Below are 4,871 nucleotides of genomic sequence, written 5' to 3'. Positions count from 1 at the left end.
GGTATTTTTGGGTGAATTTTTCCCACTTAATCGGTATTTCTTCTAGTAGCCATATAGTCTCCTGTCCTGGTTGCTCAACTGAAGAACCTGAGTCCTGTAGCCACTTATCAGCAAGTGCCCAGGAACTCCAGCACCTGTCATGTCGTCCTCATCATCATACTGCTTTTTGGCAACAATAAAGCAGTTCACAAAGTGGTTTACATGGCAAAATAAATGAACAGGTGTTTCCCTACCCTATAGGGCTTAAAGGAGAAAAGACACAAGAGAGACACCAACAAACAATCCTTGGAAAAGACATTCTGTTGCAAGAGATGTTCTTCCCTTGCTAAAGACATGGAATTTTTAAAGCTTTCCTTGACTTCTCCTTCCTCTGCTGCTGATTTGTTTCCACATGAACCGTGGAAAAGCCTTGTGGAATTGCAGTTTAATTAAATTCAGTTATGAATGATACTCTGAAAGAAGGGGAGAAGAACCAAAACTCCAACTCCATGTCTCTGCATGCAAGGTGGAAATGACAGTAGAATTAAGGTTGCATAGTTGGATGTCCAACAGTTTACTTAATATATCCATACTTCCCTGTTCAAGGCAACTTACATAATCATTTTACCCACCACCACCCCTCCAGAAAACACAAGCTATACATCAAAAAAAGGACAGCGGTATTACTTAGCAGTTTTTATCATCCCATGGAACTATCAAACCTTTGCAAGAATAAATGGGTTCTGCATTGCTTTCAAAAATTCAGCAAAGAAGAGCCTCAATGTATCTCTGTGGGGAGCTTGTTCCTGGCACAGTGCTTGTACTGGGGGAAAGTCAGAAAGAGAGCATAAAAACAGATAAAGGGTCTTTGCTGCTTCCCTGCAAGAAGGGGAACTTAAGAATAACAAAGACCCTCAGGAGCTCACAAAGGGAAAGACAATTTTGCATAACTAAGAGCCTTGTTGAGTTTCAAACCCCACCATTTACAGCTGAATCAGCCCATTGCCTTCTCTGCTGCACTGCTGAATCCCAAGCTGTTATAGGCTACTACAGCAACTGTTACCCTGTACATGCCCAATCTTGTCTGATCTTGGAAGATAAGCAGGGTTGGGCCTAGTTAGTACTTGGATGGGAGACCGCCTGGGAATACTGGATGCTGTAGGCTTATACCACAGACTTTTGAGACTGAAGGTTGCCAACCATTTATAGGCTACTGAGATGTCAAGGCAGTGATGAGCTCCTTCCTCATCTCAAGCTGCCTACTGGGGGGCTGTGCAAACTGGGAGTTCCTGTTTTCACAGCTCAAGCAGAGGGTGGCTGCTGTACTCCTGCAGGAGTCGGGAGGGGGGCTGTTGTTGTATGGGGGGCCATCAATAGATGGGTAGTCTGGGGGCTTCATGGGTCAACCATATAGGCCTCATTGCTTGACCAGCTGACCTCTGCCATTGCCCATGGTAGTGATAGTAAGGAGCAAATGGGTTGTTGGAGGTGGTGAGATGATGAGAGAGTGGGTGGGCAAGTTCAGTGTCTTGAATTACCATATTTTTTGCTCCATAAGACGCACCTGACCATAAGACACACATAGTTTTTAGAGGAGGAAAACAGGAAAAAATATTCTGAGCCAAATAGTGTAATAAAATATTTAATAAACTATAACAGAACAACATTTGAACCATGTAAAGTGAACAGCAGTCAACAGTGGCATTAAGAACCATTATCACTGTCATTAACAAATGGAGAGACTTAAAGGTTTGAGTACTCTAGTTTTCTGGAAACCCCAAGAACTCATCATTGCTGGAGTCAGAATTTATGAAGCTCACAAAAGCAGGTGCACACAAATAGGGGATCACATTATCTTTCTGCTACAATGATGTTCTGCCAAATCCCAATCCACTGGGCCTTGTGCCCGCTTAAGGCTGATCAGTCCCCCTTGTGCAACTCACCAGTGCAGCAAGCAAAAGTGAGTCCAGTTCCAGGCCACCGATGCCAAGTAAATCAGTCCCATCAATCAGAGTTGCCAAATCAGAGTCCAGAACCAATAAGCCAAATTACAGTCCAAGGTCAGTCAAATCCATCAGGGTATCCAAGTCCAGTCAGATTCCAAATTCAATAAACCCAGTCAGTCTCCTCTCCAACCTGCACTCCTTCAAAACCCACAAACCCTTTCTGCCTCAGGTACTCCTTATATCCCTGAGGGCCCTATTGCCTTCCAGTGGCTGCAGCTGTGCAGCACACTCTGCTGGATGCCCAGGCCTTACCCTTAAAGGGGCCACTGCTGACACCGCATCTACCTCCTCACCAGTTCTTCTGTGATTCCAATACAAATGAACAAGTGGAAAGTCCAACCACAACTTGAATTCTCAAGACACAACAAACCTCTGGATTTATGGTGAGAACCGAGCCTTACCTGGGGCTTGTGCAATAAGTAAACACTGGCATTCTGACCAAGGAGACAGTTTTTTCTTTGGGGGGGGGCTTACATTCAGATGCTGGATGAGGTGAGTGAAAGCGCCCCTCCCCTGCTGTGTGAGTGTGTGGGGGGGGCAGAGCATCTGTGTGTGTAAGAGAAGGGGGCAGCCTGTGTGTGTGAGAGAGGGGGGAAAGTGTTTGTGTTGCAGAGAAGTTGTGATGCTCCAGGCTTTGGGGGGGGGGGGAGAGAGGCTGTGATGCTCCAGGTTTGGGGGGCGGAAGAGAGACGCTGTGATGCTCCAGGCTTGGAGGGAGAGAGGATGTGATGCTCCAGGCTTGGGGGGAGAGAGGCTTTCCTGGGAGTAAGCCCCCCTGACTCTAATGGAACTTACTTCAGAGTAGGCATGCACAGGATTGGGCAGTGAGACTGCCACCCCACCCTCGCTTTCCTGGGAGTGAGCCCCAGTGACTCTGAGACTTACTTCTGAGTAGCCTCTGACTGCCTGGGGAAGCAGAGCAGAGCCAGCGGGCAGGGGGCGGGGCCAGGGCTGGGGCAGAGTTTTTTTTTTTTTTTTTGCAGTATTCGCTCCATAAGACACACACACTTTTCCCCCCACTTTTGGGGGGGGGGAAGTGTGTCTTATGGAGCGAAAAATACGGTAGCTGAAGAGGAAACATAGAAGGGAAGGGACCTGCGAGCCTGTCACTCTAATGCAGGGGTACTGAATTCACTTCCTCTTTATGGGAGTCTACTCCCATAAAATTTGTTTTTCACATTTTTATATGGCCCTTCCTCCAAGGAGCTCAGAGTGGTATACATTATTCCTGCCCTCCTTTTGTCCAAACAACAACCCTTTGAGACTGAGGTCAGCCAGAAAGCTTCATGACATGATCTTTCAGGTCTAAGTCCATTAGTCTATTTTTTTCTAATTAGCATTGATTTCCTGAGAAATTGATCAAAGAAATCAAACCAGCCTATTTAATCTTGTTATTAGCTTAGCCCCTTACTCCTGGGCCTTGCTGATGGATGCTAGAGAATGCGTCGCCTGGATGCTAGAGAATGCGTCGCCTGGGGTCACCTGGAAATGCCTGGAGATGTCCAAGAAAGTTTTGCGCTTGGAAATGTAACTTGGAGGCAGAGTTAACACTCAGTGCAGTAGCAGGGAACCTGGGAGAACTCCTGGGGAAACTGCTAAATAGATGTGTTTTCCAGAGGACCTCAATAATGAGGAACTCTTTGTTGCCAAGAAGAAGGAACGAAGGCTGAGAGCATGAATTGGGACTATTTCTATAGACGGCAGTTTCAGAGATATCCCGATTTTGCTCTATGCTGGATCACATCACATCCCAGTCGCCATCTTGGAGAGATTTGGATAGCTGGTGACTCCCCCCCCCCACGGCCCACTAGATACAACATGAGAGCGAACAAAAGTTTTAAACCATGAGTAATCAGTTCATTAAAAGGCTATAAAGGAATTGCAATCAAGAGGTTGGACGGAGGAAAAGATAACTTTAAGATTATTTACTTTGGCTGGCAGCCATCCAGAGGGGAAAGCAGCAAACTCAGATGTAAAGAAGCCCCTGCTGGAGCATTTTTTTTTTCTTTTTGTAATAAGGGTGATTGGAAGAAAAGATGAAAGATAAGACTAAATAAATAAGGGAAGATAAAAGATCACCCTGTTGTAATGGTATGCATGGAAAAGGAATAAACAACTAACTTTTAACAGTTGAAATAATTCAACTTTCGTTTTTATGGCAAAAGGCTTGGAACTGGATTTAGACCTGTCATTGCTAGAGGCTTGAAGCTGGATTCAGGAATGAGTATTTAAAGAGATATTAACTTGATTTGACAGTGTTATTGACTCAAATTGGACTACTGATCCACCCTTTTTGGATATAAGACTTGGATGGCTTGGATTATAAAACTTGGGGATTAGCCTTATAAGAAGGTGAAGCAAGAAAATAAGACTTGGTGGATTTTTTAACTGCTGGAACAATTCATTTTTGTTGTTATAGCTAGAGACCTTCCTGTATCTCACAGCGGCCCACCAAATCCCCTTATGCTATGGAGGCCCATATGCTATGCTGTGTAACCAATCAGGTTTGCCTATGTGAAGACATAGGAAAGTCAATGGGCTGGGAAGCATTGCTCTCACTCCTCAAGCATTGAGGAATGGGGAACAACTTCTAAGGATGACTTGAAGACCCCCAAGTAGCTAAAGAGGCATTCGCCTCCATTTTGCTCCCGCTGTCCAGAATGGCTCTGAAGGGGAGGGGCCGGCTAAATTTGGCCTCCAGGACCTCCCTGCTACACTTGCCCACGTCACTGGTGCCGACATGCACCACAACCGCTACCTCCTCCCCAGCACTATCTACCAGCCTGTCTAGACGAGGTGATGTCCGCAACCTTCGCACCAGGCAGGCAAGTCGCCATGTGGTCCTCACATCCGTCGTAAACCCCCCTCTCTATGTTTCTAATAATC

The 4,871-nt window shown here is 45.9% G+C and overlaps 1 pseudogene; it reads left to right on the top strand.

Moving 5' to 3' along the window:
- The first annotated feature begins 1,024 nt into the window (after window positions 1-1,024).
- LOC136649919 (5S ribosomal RNA) lies at window positions 1,025-1,144 on the top strand (annotated as a pseudogene).
- Window positions 1,145-4,871: the final 3,727 nt, after the last annotated feature.

The sequence above is a fragment of the Tiliqua scincoides genome, chromosome 4 (assembly GCF_035046505.1).
Source record: "Tiliqua scincoides isolate rTilSci1 chromosome 4, rTilSci1.hap2, whole genome shotgun sequence".
Lineage (NCBI taxonomy): Eukaryota > Metazoa > Chordata > Lepidosauria > Squamata > Scincidae > Tiliqua > Tiliqua scincoides.
This window is presented reverse-complemented; position numbering and strand designations above follow the sequence as displayed.